The sequence below is a fragment of the Bactrocera oleae genome, chromosome Y, assembly GCF_042242935.1.
Source record: "Bactrocera oleae isolate idBacOlea1 chromosome Y, idBacOlea1, whole genome shotgun sequence".
Classification (NCBI taxonomy): Eukaryota; Metazoa; Arthropoda; class Insecta; order Diptera; family Tephritidae; genus Bactrocera; species Bactrocera oleae.
In genome coordinates this window covers 1,468,662-1,483,280 of record NC_091542.1, presented here as the reverse complement: position 1 = coordinate 1,483,280, position 14,619 = coordinate 1,468,662, and the positions used below count along the sequence as shown (strand labels likewise).

The window sequence follows — 14,619 nt, the reverse complement described above, 5'->3', positions numbered from 1 at the left end:
CTTTTAAAACAGTACCTACTTTGAAGGGTCTGCCCATGAAGGCTAAATTAACAATAACTTACATATAAGTAAGTATGGTATGCACATCTGTAGAGCAGGTATGTCGATTTTCTTCTTTCTATCTTAAGATCTAAACCTTTCATAAGCTGCCAACGGCGCTGGGTAAAAATGTAATTTTCTTGAGTTTACAGTTCACTTCATGACCTTCATATTAAAATGTGACGTAAAACTGAAATAATAGACAGTAGCATTTAAACCGATGGGGTCGCAGTTTATCTATAACCACATAAAAAGGGTCTTTTCTTTTGATACTACACTACTAATATTTATTTCATGCGATTTTTTCTAGAAAGATATTTTTGCTCTATACAAAGGCCAGCACTCTAAGAAACTTTTTTACATTGTTGTCTCGTATATTTTGTAATAAGTTCAACATTATGGCCGAGAAAATATACCTATCCACTGATTATCACAAAATATTAGAAGAAATATATGTATATAGAAATCTATTTCTATCTCGGTTAGTTTTATGTGATGCAAACAACCGATTGTTGAACAAAACTATACTCTGTTGCCACATGTTGCGAAAGAATTCAACATTCATTATTCGATTATTATTTGGTATCTAATTAACTTATATTATTGATGATAGCTTTATTTAGTGTCAATATTATTTTTTTCACCGAAATGTAAACTTTAATAAAAAGAAGCTATTTAACTCAAACATAATATATGTGATATAAATTGAACCAAAGGGGTAAGATTTAATATGTGGGGTATATGAGGTTGCTGTTGTACCAAAGGAGCGGAAATCAGTATATTAGGATTATAAGGTTTAAACAAAGGTCTAGACCAATTTCATTCATATGCAGCGATATACCACGTTATTTTTAGAAAAACTGTCCATTTAAATTCATTAAATTATCAAATTAGCGAAAAAAATTATACCATAAGTAGTATGTGTGATCTACATTAAATATGTTGGAGATAGATTCAAAGGCCAGGAAATTCCTTCAAATCTTATATTAAAATAAATGTTGAGAAAGTATTAAACATGCATTATTAAATTAAATAGTGATTTAATTACAATCAAATTTGGTATCTTCTTGACTTATATAAAAGGACATAAACTTAGTCTCAGTTTTATTGCTTGAAGTGAGATATACATAAGTATGAATGTGATATTAACTCTACCAAAGTGGCTAAATTTTATGTTATAAGCTTATGTTGCAAACATCTACCAGAGAATCGGAATTCATTATATGAAGGTGTGAGGTTTAGACCAAGGTATATACTAATTCCATTCTAATTCAGCGTCAAACTACATAATTTTTACGAAATCTTATCCACTTAATTTCATTAAAATATCACATTTTGATCAACCGGGACGGCTTAAAGTCAGGTGGAAAGACGGAAATCATATATATATTGGGGATAGAGAAAGATATTAATTTTGACATTGCTCAGCTATACTCGAGAACATATTTGGAAGCAATTTTATATATAAAAAAATATTAATACTCTCTGACCGACATATCCGGCATAAAACTGGTTAGAATAACGAAAAGCATTATAAGTAGTGTATGGAAGTTGAGGGTAGTATTAACCCGATTTTATTAATGTTATGTACCGAATTTGGTTGAAATTGGTTAAGCAGATCTCAAGATATCGGTTTTCACCTAAAAGTGGGCTGTGCCACGCCCACTCTCTAATTTTGAACACGGTTCCTATAAAGTCATCTCACGCCATCCCAGAGATAAAATTTAATGTCTCTGGTGTGGATAGCGCTTGATTTACCGCGCTTTTAGTAGTTTTTAACAGTACCGTTATATGGGGAGTGGATGAAGTTGCCACCCGATTTCAACTATTTTCACACTGTAGGTAGAGATTCTAAAACTCGCTTCCAGTGAATTTTGTTATTATAGCGTTACCGGCTTAGAAGATATGCACATTAAACCTATTAGAGGCGGGACCACGCCCACTTAAAAAAAAAAATTAAGTGCAGATGCCCCTTCCTAATATGATCCTGTGTACCAAATATGATCCTCTTGTATCTTATTGCGGAGCTTAGTTATGGCAATTTATTTGTTTTTGATTAATGGCGTTTTGTGGGCGTGGTATTGGTCCGATTACGCCCATCTGCAATACCAACCGTCTCACGGTACCAAGAAACATGTCTACCAAGTTTCATAAAGAATTTCAGTTAGAGCTTGCACGGACGGACAGACAGTCACCCGGATTTCATCTCGTCTCTTCATCCTGATCATTTATATAAATTTATATAACCCTATATCTAACTCGATTAGTTTTAGGTGTTACAAACATCCGTTAGGTAATAAAACTATTATACTCTATAGCAATAGGTTGCATATATTGTAAATACTCTTGTATTAGCTTCTGTGGTTCGTTTGGCGGGATTTCCTCACTAAAACATACATGTATTAGAAATAGTTTGAAAAAAGAACCTGCATATATGGTAATACATACATATCTTGTATATTAGCATTTCCCTTCGTTGGCTGTCTCTCACATATCTTTCCATTTATTATTTATTATTATTATTCATTATCATTATCATTATTTTTAAAGTGAAACTTTTATTACATCGTCTCAAATTTTTTGGGCTGCGTTTGCATGTCGTTTGTGCAATGCTCTATACATATGCATACACAAACCTACGTACACATATGCGTACACATGTAAATACGTCACCGGCAAAAATTACAAACATTGTTCTACAAAAACAACAATCGTCTCAAGTAGCATAAGCAGCACACACACATGTCAATATGACAGCCAAATTGCTAGAGCGACTCACGCGACGACAAAGCGTCACAACATTGTGTTGTTGGTAGAAAATCCGAGCTGTGTCGAAAACAACAAACAACCGATTGCCGATTGTCATCGCTTCCCTTGCCGCTCTAACAGTTTTGCCAATAAACCATCGTAAATATGTATGTTTATGTATGAGCATGCATATATGTATGTATATCGACGCAGATTTTTGCGAGCCATATAAAAATATTTTAAAATTGTAAAATATTTTAAATCGACAAGAGCTATGTTGCCATTTTTGTCACTTTTTTCTGTGTTTGCCGGGTTGGCAATTTTCCTTTCAAGAAGGAACATCAGAAAGTTGTTCAATTTATGATTTTTAGCTTTTGCCATTGTCGCGAAAAAACGCTTGTGGACAAACACATGCTCGGGAAGATGTGTATGGCGTTTACTTTTATGAATGAGTCAACTTCGCTTGTTAAGAGTAAGCCTGCGTTCATGAATGAAAATGTTGTTGTTGTGTGATTTACTATAAATTTGGCTTCGACACATTGATTCTTTGAAATGAAAGCAAAAAACGTGAGATTTCGCATGAAGCAATTAGTGTACATATTTACATACATATGTACATATGTTGTAGATAGACAGATATACAAAAAGTATGCGTTCTTTCATATTTGTTTAGATGCACACATAATTATATATTATACATATATTTATATATATATGAGCATATGTGCGACCGCTTGGTCTTTTCAGATGTTATCAAAGCTTTTAATGATCAAAGCAAATAAATATATTATGTGAATATGTGCTATATACTTATGTCCTGTGATACCAAATATATATATGTAACTCCCTTCGCTCCCTTCCACTGCTCGTTCCACCTGTACGCGACACTGCAATTTACAAGCAACCAAAACAAAGTATCGCAGGTCCTATGCTCTGGCGAAAACTACAATTTTATCCGTTACATGAAGTTATGCGTCAAGAAGATCGAGTGTTTTCGTCTATTTTAACAAAAATTGGTAGTGGATCAGAGTTAAGTTTAGAGGAAACAAATATTATCGAATCAAGGATGTTTACTGAAGACGAAGCTAAACGAATGTGTCCATCAGGAATACGATTATTTTTTCAAGTTAAGAAAGTTGAAAATTATAACAATTCAATCTAATCGACGTATGATGAAAAATACGTGTCAATTGCTGAGGACATAATTATGAACTGTGATGACCCGGTACTTGGTCAGAAATATTTAGATGCATTTGCACAAAAAACACGCGTTGATGCTGGTGGACTGCCTCATAAAATAATTTTTGTTTATGATTTACCGTACGTCATAACAAAAAATATTGACGTTTCAGATGGAATCGCTAACGGTAATGTAGGGAAATTGATACATCTTGAATTTGACAATACTACATTAATAAGAGTGTGGTTACTGTTCCCGGACAAGAATGTGGGGAAAAAAATTCGACAAAAATTTGCTCATCGTATCGAGAAATTAAATATTAATAGATACTCCGTGCCATTCAAGTTATTATTAACTTCATCACCAATTAACTCTCGTCAACGTAATACTGTAATAAAACGAACACATTTTCTATTATCAGCTTTCAATGCATCAACAATTCATAAAGCGCAAGGGGGAACGTATAGTGAAGTTGTTTATCATTACGAAAAAAGTCATGCTCAAGATTTAGTTTACGTAGCTCTTAGCCGCGTCACTGATTTAAACGGTCTTTACATTGTGTCAGAAAATGGTAACAAAAAATTTCATCACACTGGTTGTCGAGTTACTAAACAAACACAAGATTTGAGAATAGAATTGGAGCGACTTTCGTTAAATCCACTGATTACTATCATTAATGAAATCTCAAATTTTATTATGAGTCGACGGGGATTCTCGATGGTATCATTCAATGTACAAAGCTTACGAACTCATTCAGAAGATATTTCTGCAAGTCTGACAAAATCGATTAACATACTTGTTTTATGTGAAACTAATTTGAGAAATAATGAGCAAATAAATATCCCCAATTTTCAATGCGTGAGTAGACAGAAACATAGTACTTCCCGATATGGTGGAGTAGCTATACTAAAAAACAATGATAATTCATTGAGGGTTTATTCAGAAATGCAAGCATATATTAGTAGCATGAGTGTAAGTCAAACAACAGCTTCCGAATCTGCTGTAGGAGATTTTTGTGCATCTATTTGTCAATTTGATGAAAACAGAAAATTCGTAATTGCTTCAATTTATATTAAAGTAAATCAAAAAATATATGATGTGATGGATTTCCTGGGTTTTCATCTAGCTCCAATTGGTACGTCATCAGCACAAATCTTCCGTTCTCGAGAAATATATTCACGAATGCCTATTATTTTGTCTGGTGATTTCAATACAGGCTTTAAGAAAGAAGAATCTGCTCCACTTATTGAATACTTAAAAGAAGTATTTAATCTCCAAATGTTAAATGTTAGAAATGTACCCACCACGAGATATGGTACAACGATCGATGCGGTTTTTACTAGATACATTGAAAAAATTGAATGTAAGTCACTGTTTACGTATTTTAGTTACCATAAAATATTTGTTACATTTATAAACTGTGAAACTCAGGATGAAGATGGTATTGACAATAGAATAATTGACAATAATTGAAAATAGATCAAATTGACTTAACGACTGTAATTAATATTGTTTTCAGTTCTTTAATGTTTGTATATCATCTAAATAAATGTTAAGAATTATTTAATTTAAGAGTATCCTAAAACACAGAGTTGAATAAAAAAAGTGTTACTGGGAAAACTAATCTGCTTGTATCATTTTCCATTACCATTCCGATTTTCCAAAAATAAAATTGAAATTGATCATGCCATTGCAATACCCTTAATAGAATATTGTTCCAAAAATTATTAATTTAATGTCTACGATATGAAAATAAGTTTCACTTTTAGCGTGGTTTCATAAAACCACACAATAGCTTTTTCTCATTTAACATTCAAAATGCTCAATTCTGCTATTTTGTGCTCCGCAGGGATAAAATTCTGGTGAAATCTGCTTATAATTTGTTTGTGGTGAAATGCTCTAATGTTGGCGAGCAACCCTCCGTCAAGAGGAACATTTTGACAATCGGCACACCATAAATCTTCTCTATGATATATGTTCTCTGCTCGAAGTATTATAAATAACCTAGTACGAAATTAATTTTGCTTCCAATCACCGCTGGTAAAATCAGTTGATAAAAAGGAAGTGAATTTAGGAAAGGCGGGTGCTCGAACTGAAAGTTGTTCTGGCGTAAGCGAATGGATGCTAAAAAGAAGCGTACGAGATCCTTGTGTAGTCCCTTATATATCTATTGATGTCTTCATGGTAGTGTGATCGTGGTGATGTTGTATTTGTGTGCGTGTTGGTGCGTGGTGTAGTGATGTGGAATGTATGGATGTGGTGTGTCTTATGGTGACGGGGACTGAGTGACCATTTAGCCATCCCGGCCCCTCTAGGCAAAGCATTCGCCTAGTAGTCGCTGCAGCTGTTGTAGCGTTGCCACTATTCTGCTAAGACCCGTGGAACGACGTGGTTGTGGTCTAGGCTGGCGATGCCGTATTGATGCTCCATTCCGCGTGCGTACTACATGATTTGAGGGTTGACGTCTGTATTAAAGAGTTGTTTGATTATGCAGATTTGTCATACAAAGGCTACGGATGATCGTGTCACGGTATGTGGCAGGAATCGGTCGTCGTATTGATCGACCGTTATTTTATTAGTTATTTGTTATTTTTAACGATTGTTAGCAAGTTTTTCGGTTTTTTGCTCCTTGATTTGTTTATTTTATTGTATTGCGGTAGTATCGGTTGATTGTTTGCGACTTGCAGTGTCGCGATTATCGGCGGTTGGGAGAAAGCATAGCTTCACGAGCTGTCTAGTTAGCGTTCTGCTTCGCGTACGTAGATCAACTACTCGTATATGACCGTCGGCGCCATAATGTAGCTTTTCTATGCGCCCAAGCCGGCATTCGGTAGGAGGTAGACAATCATCACGGGTGATCACACAATGTCCAACTTTTGGTGCTTGTTCAGGAGTCTCCCAACCGTATTATTTATAGAGATCCTTTATGTATTGGAGAATATGTGATGGAGAATTTTAATTTTTTCATAGCGATTGAATAAGGATAGCGACTCCACACCTGGCTCAGGTATGGCCAGAATGGATGTTCCTTTGAGAAAGTATCTTGGAGTTAAGGCTGTGAAGTCGGAGAGATCTTGCGAGAGGATTGTGAGGTGCCGTGAATTGAGAACGGCTTCAATTCGGATGAAAAATGCGGAGAATCCTTCGTAATTAATTTGTAATTTCCAACAATCTTTTTGAAGTGGAATTTGAAGCTTTTTACAGCTGATTCCCAGAAACCACTCATATGAGAAGCGTTTGGGGATATAAATTGTCAATTAATGCTTTGGGGCGCGTACTTGTGTACAATCTCCGATGAGACTTGTTTGATAAAGTCCACAAACTGTTTTTCGGTGGCTATTTGAGCGCCGATAAATGTTTTACCACTGTCGCTCATTATCTTGGATGGAAAGCCGCGTCGTCCGACGAATCGAGCAAACGCTGCAAGGAAAGCCTCCTTTGTCAGATTAGTACAAAGCTAAAGGTGCACTGCTTATGTCATAAAACAGACAAAGACAGCCACACAGCCTTTCATCAGAGTGGGAGACCTTATCCTGGACGCCTTTATTTGAAAAGGCCAAAATTGACACCTGTGATGGAGAAGGCCGACCCAAGTGCAGCATTCCGGGGGAAGTGATGCCATAATCTCTGTTCGCATCTTTTGCTTATGCGTGGTGCAGATATTGCACAAGAAATGCACTTCTATATTTGGGGCTTAAGTCGGGGAATATAAAATTCCTAGCAGACCATATGTTGCATGAGCCGATGTTCAGCAAAAAGCATTAATATGTGGACATAAATGAGGCTTAAGTCGATACTTTTCTGATACAATTATGGGATGGCGTTCGCTACAAGGCGTAATATTCGTTAGGCTTGAATTGGCAAGCCATGAAGTAGACCTTTCGTGTCGAGGAATGGGTTTAGAACCAATCTCTTATCAATAGGTTTTGATTCTCTCAATAGTGATATATCGCGGCTGAAGTAGTGCACTCTCTGCGCCCTTTGCTTTTCGCTCGAAATTGTCATTATCCTGCAATGTTGTGAGAAAAGAGTCGGTTTGTTAACTCTCTGGGCATTTATGTTACGCATGGGCATAGTACAATTTCCGAATCGGACCACAGATATAGTTTGTATTTCGCCATTGGTTAAATGGGTTAAACCTCTTTCATACACCACTCTACTGGGAAAAATAGTGTCGCCCAAAAAATGCGACGCACCACATCTAAGAAGACTCACAGGTTTTCTTCTACGAGACTAATCGCCACATCATTTTGTTCTCTTCGATTTGTCAACCCGTGCGATAAAACTACGACAAGCTGCACCTTTCAGAACTCGTAATGCTGTTTCATTTTGGACATATGCGTTACCAACATTAATACGATAAATTTCATAATAATTTATAATTATAAATTTATAACAATAATATTAAAGCCGTGTCAACCTTGTATATGATACAATCGCATTTTTATTTAAATTATCCACGCGATTATAAGTGAAGTGGTGAAATGTTTTAACATTGGTGGTATGTGCTCTCAACAAATTGGGGAATTTGTCGTGGTCCTTCGAGCATCACAGAAAGCACTATTGGAAAAATTACATATCGAAAATATACAAAGTGCGGTAACTAGCTAAAATAAAAAAAAAATGTAGTGACGCAAACAATAAAAAAAACTACAGAACAAAAGTGTGTTGACAAAGCAGAGAAGTGCAGTGGCAATATATATGTACAAGTATATGTATACATACAAGTACACATCTACACACATATATACAGAAAACTCATATGTAATAATACCAAAATAACAAAAACAGAGGTGGCAATAAGTTAAAATCGTTAAAACACAAATAAAGAAACACATATGTAAATACACAGTGCAAAATTTGCAAACATTTTAAACAAATAAAAAACTCACAAATCGGGCGCTAAACCTAAATACAATCTGCCAGAAACACAAACGAACGCGAAAAACTAAAGTACCTAAATACCATAACATAAATAAAAACAATTTAAACGGGCGCGAATTTAAAACAAACAATAATAAACAAAAACAACACTCACTAAAACCAGGCACAACTGGAAGCGGAGAAGAAATTGACAAAAATGGAATACACACACATACATACAATGCATATATATTATCCCCTCAGAAAACCCCTGAGGGAGTATAAAGTGAGTCGTATCGTTTTCCTATTCTTTTATTTTATCATGCATATATGTATGTAAAAATTACAGTTTTATATATAATATATAGAACCTGTAATAACAAATACGTTTACCAAAAAAACGGTTACCAAAATGTCACAGTCTCACAATGTTTTTTTGCGGGAAAAACCGAACACAGTCGGGTATAACATATATTTCCAAATAGATACTTATATATTAAAACAAAAGAAAACAAATTAATATTAACTTATAGCCTAGCTACACACTTACCTTTGTGTATTCCAACGCGCCTATTAACAAACACAAAAAACAAATAACCCTAGGTTATAACAAAAACAAAAAAAAACAACAAGCAGGATTGTATAAAATACGTAAGCAAAAGAATTATAAAATATGAAAGGAAAAACAATGAAGGAAAAAACAAACGAAAAATACATAAGTATATGCATTCCTATTATATCTATACTTACTTTAACATAAGTATACTAGGATATAAACATAATTGCACAAGCACCTGCGCTCTCTTCGTAATGCGAACATCTGTACGCATATTATATGTATATAATCATAATACTATATAAAATTTTAATTAACATTTTAATTTAACATTCACTAAAAAGTGATTTTCATATAAATAATTCAACATTGTGGTAAAAATATATTAAATATTATATAAAATTTTCTTAATTGTATTGTTTATTAAAATGCAAACAAAAAAACTCTCAAATTGCATTAGAAAATAAACATACATACGCACAAACAATCCGTGAATACTTGTGTACAAAATGTTTTGATTAATATAAGTCTTGTTAAATTAAAAGTGCGATTCTTAATAACTTAATTAACAAAATTAAAATCATTCTCACAACAAAATATCTATACTAATATTATAAAGCTGAAGAGTTTGTTTGTTTAAACGCGCTAATCTCCGAAACTACTGGTTCGAATTGAATAATTCTTTTTGTGTTGGATAGTCCAGCTACGACCAATAGGAGCAAAGATATGGTGGTAAATGTGTAAAAAACGGGAGAAATTATTTCATCTTTGAAGCCTTCCGTTGCGTGCGCCGTGAAAACGGTTCAAGATACACAAAAAATATGTATTAAAGAATAATAGCTCTTTTAATGGTCTAAAAAACAGTCCGCGATAGTATATGTCTATCTTTTAAGATTAACTCACAAAAACTGTTTTTATGGTACCTAATTTGGTCGAAATAATTTGTTTAAGTTGCATCAACATAATAATATTAATCTTTATTCAAATAAATATGTTGTTGGTTAAGAGTACTTCATTGTGAATAAAATTGTCTTTGACATAACTTAATTTCAACAAAAAACTTTAAAGATTACAATGATAAATAACTCCGAAACAAAACCAATAATGAGCTCGATCAACTTTTGTTTGATAATAAATTTTTTCTTAAGACGCACCAACCAGCCAACGTAAGCCACAGCGCTATCGAATAGGCCATTACTTGCTGCTTCCAAGCAGAACTCCAACAACATATTGATGTGATTGTTCAGCAATTTAGCATTCAAATCTGCCATACTATTGAAAATTTCAAAAACATAAACAAATTGATCGACCTCAGGCTGCAAAGCAAATGCTTGAAGAAATTTAAGAATTAACGGTATGTACTTCTGCAGCGTTTGTTCGGCTGTGTTGTGACCCAATGTAAACGGCACCAAATAAGTCATGCCAGTTACAATGTTGAAAACCATAAGTAACCAAGTATATTGCCAGCACCCTCTACGAAAGTTCAACCTTTGGAAAAGAGATTTGCTTCAACTATTTCAAAAGATCACCCAAACCTACAAGTGCAGACAACACAACAGAAACTTGTTCGTCATCATGCACAATTTGACCCAACTTGGGTATTTAAATTGTAATAGCAATTGCTAATAGCATCCAAATCATCATCCTTCCGATCCGAGTTTTCAATATTGATATCATCTTCGTTTTCATCGGCCTCCTCTGCTGGCGCTGATACTCCATCTTCGTCTTTAAATTCTGGTACTAGTAGGAGTATAGAATCAAACATGCGTTCAATCACCTTCGGGAAAACGGAGGCCATCTCCTCATTTACCACCTTAGCCAATAAGGCCATCAAATATAAAGAGTACGACGTACATTGAGATCCTCAGCCTTCTCGAGTAAATTCAAAGCGAACGTCATGGTATCTGTGGCGAACGGCATGAAGCTTTGCTTGCCGATCTTGCGAGCCAAGACAGCCTGAGTGTTGATAGCCTATGGATGCAGACTGATAAAACCCTCGTTTTCTGTTGGAGCCAAATATGATTGCACACGAACCAAATTGTTGTGATTCAGAGCTTCGAATAAAATTTTAATAAGCACCGGCAGATATGGCCTCATTTCGTTTTCCAAATTATCACAAAACATTTCTAGCGCATACATCATACGATCAGTGTGTTTGGGTTCAGCGCCGCCGCTTCGAAATTCATTGCAGAGCTGATGCAGAAATTCGCAGAGTATAGGTAGATTTTGTGGTGCGAATTTGGTGATGTCTGGTTGTAAACGTTCGGAGAATTGTCCCAGCGCCTAGAAGGCGTCATTACGTACAAGTATTAGTTCGGTGATGCCTACTTTAACAATATTCAGCATGGTTTCGAGATATTTGTTGCAAATAGTCTCGGAGAATCCTTCGGCTACAACGGCCATGCTTAAGTAGGCAGCACGACGTCGTAGTGGGTCTTGATCCATCAAGGCGGGCTCCAGAAGTTGCACGCTCAATGCAAGCAGATCCATTGTTGTTGTCTTCACCCAAAAGTTATTCTTTATCATCATCTTCGCCTTCGGGTTCAGTTGTCATCAAATTGAAAACCACTCGAATTATTGGCTCGATCAACTTGTTTTTGATAATCAATTTTTCTTAAGTCGCACCAACCAGCCAGCGATGCTTGATGGGATTTAACAATTAACGGTATGGACTTCTGCAACGTTTGTTCGGCTCTTGTTCCCAGTTGCTTCGGTGGCCACCAGTGCAGCAGTGAACATTTCACAAATCGATTTCATATGCTGCAAAAATTTATCCGGGGCCGCAGCAGCCAAACTAGCAAATGTAGAACCCTGCTCGCATTTCTTAAGATCGGACGAAGAGCAATAGGTGAAGATGAGCTTTAGCACTTCGCTCATCCATGAGTAAGACGTTTTGGCTTCGTGACGCACCAAAACACCGAAAAATTGCAGCATACCCTGCTTTATAATTTGCTGTGTCTCAACCGGTACTTTGTTCCATTGACGCAATTTTGGTCAGTGCTTCTTAAGTAGTACAGCAGAATATTGACGCACCTGGGGCTCCGGTGCCGAGACGGCAATTTCACAAAGAGCTGGTGCAGTCTCAGGATCGTTATCCGAAGAAAGTAAATTTGTAATAATTTGGATCATTTCATGCATTTTGGATTCTAAAAATTGATTTCTGTTTCCAAAGACTCTTATTCCAGGTTTTTTTCGCTATTTTCGCTAAAATTACACGCTTAAAAAGTTGCCAATTATTTGCTTATCTTGCTTTGTGCCAATTGCTTTATGTTCTTTCGTCTTCTACCCGCAAATATAACCGAAATCACACGTGAGTGCAAAGAAATGTAACACAATTTCTGCTTTTTGCATTTAATTATTTGCAAAAAGTTATGTGAATTGCACCAGTATTCTCCGTACTACTTCACTAGGCAGATGATTTTTTAAAAATAATTTTAAAAAAATAGCTAATAAGAAAATTTACTGACAGCTTTTTCTTGATTACTTGTATCAGAGAACGTATATCATAGAGAAGGTTCATGGTGTGCCGATTGTCAAAATATTCCTCTTGACGGAGGGTTACTCGCCACCATTAGAGCATTTCACCACAAACAAATTATATGCTGACTTCACCAGAATTTTACCTCTGCGGAGCGCAAAATAGCAGAATTGAGCATTTTGAATGTTAAATGAGAAAAATAATGGTAAATTCAATGTTAAGAAATGTACGCTTACAGATTCGTATATTTACAATGCGCAAACGACTTTGCATATAATTTTAGGATATTCTGTAAATACAGGTCGGCTCACGAATCGTGCTACAAAAATAAACCGTAATAAGTTCCTTTTTTCCAACAGAATGCGTAATGAGAATCAGGATATGACATTAGCATATAATGATGATATATACAATGATGGTTTAATCATAATTGAAGATAAAATTCATGAGATTTCAGATAAATCCCTGACCGACTTTAGGCTTCCTGCAGCAAAAAGAAATAATTCGCTTCTGGACCCGTTAGAAGTAGCGTTGCGGAAACCATATAACATAAATGAATTAAATGAGTAGATCACACAAAATGAACCAAGATTAGTTAATGACCAGGTGGCAACGTATACTTGTGTCATGAAAAGTGTTCGTTTTAATGAAGGAAGAATTTTCTTTTTGAATGCTCCCGGTGGGACCGGCAAGACGTTTATCACTAATCTTATATTAGCAAAAGTAAGGTCTCTAGGAAAGCTAGCCTTGGCAGTAGCGTCGTCAGATATTGCTGCAACCTTATTAGCAGGTGGACGCACAGCTCATTCCACTTTTAAACTGCCCCTAACTGTGTCTTTAGAGAAAGATAGCGTGTGCTCTATACGCAAAAATAGCCCTTTGGGGAAAATTTTACAAGACGTCAGTCTAATAATCTGGCACGAATGTACCATGATACATAGAGCTCACGTAGAAGCTCTAGACAGAACTCTTAGAGATCTTAGAAGCTGTGATAAAATCATGGGTGGGATTACTGTTATGTTTGCTGGGGACTTTCGCCAAACTTTACCGGTAATAGTAAGGGGAACTAGAGCAGACATTGTGAAGGCTTGCCTTAAAAGTTCTCCATTATGGAAATTTGTAAATATTTTAAAATTATCGACAAATATGAGAGCACATTTGGTGGGAGGTAGTATAATTTCCCTTCAAAATTACTTTCTGTAGGAGACGGGAAAATACCTCATTCTAATAATAAAATTGAAATTGATTGCGATTTAGGAGTAAAAGTGGGTAACATCGAGGAATTAGTAACTAAGGTATACCCTGACATCAGCCAAATAGAAAACAAGGACCATCAATGAATGTGTCAAAGAGCAATATTGGCGGCAAGAAATAGTAGCGTTGACGAAATAAATGATATCATTTTGAGTAAACTCCCAGGAGATATTGTAACCTACACATCCATTGATACCGTGATGGATCAAGAAGATGTAGTTCATTACCCACAGGAGTTCCTCAATTCCTTGAACCCAAGCGGCCTTCCCCCACATTCTCTTAAGTTAAAAATAGGTGCCCCAATAATTTTTCTAAGAAATCTCAAACCATCAAATTTATGCAACGGGACCCGACTTCAAGTAAAATTTCTGCGCAATAACGTCATCGTTGCAATAGTTTTGACTGGTCCAGCAGTTGGTCAAACAGTCCTCATACACCGCATCCCAATGATACCCAACGACTTACCTTTCAATTTTAAAAGAATACAATTTCCGCTTAAAT

General features: G+C 35.6%; 1 pseudogene; it reads right to left on the bottom strand.

Annotated features, from left to right (window-relative positions):
• Window positions 1-12,524, bottom strand: part of LOC138858278 (importin-4-like) — a 77,917-nt pseudogene extending 65,393 nt beyond the window's left edge.
• Window positions 12,525-14,619: the final 2,095 nt, after the last annotated feature.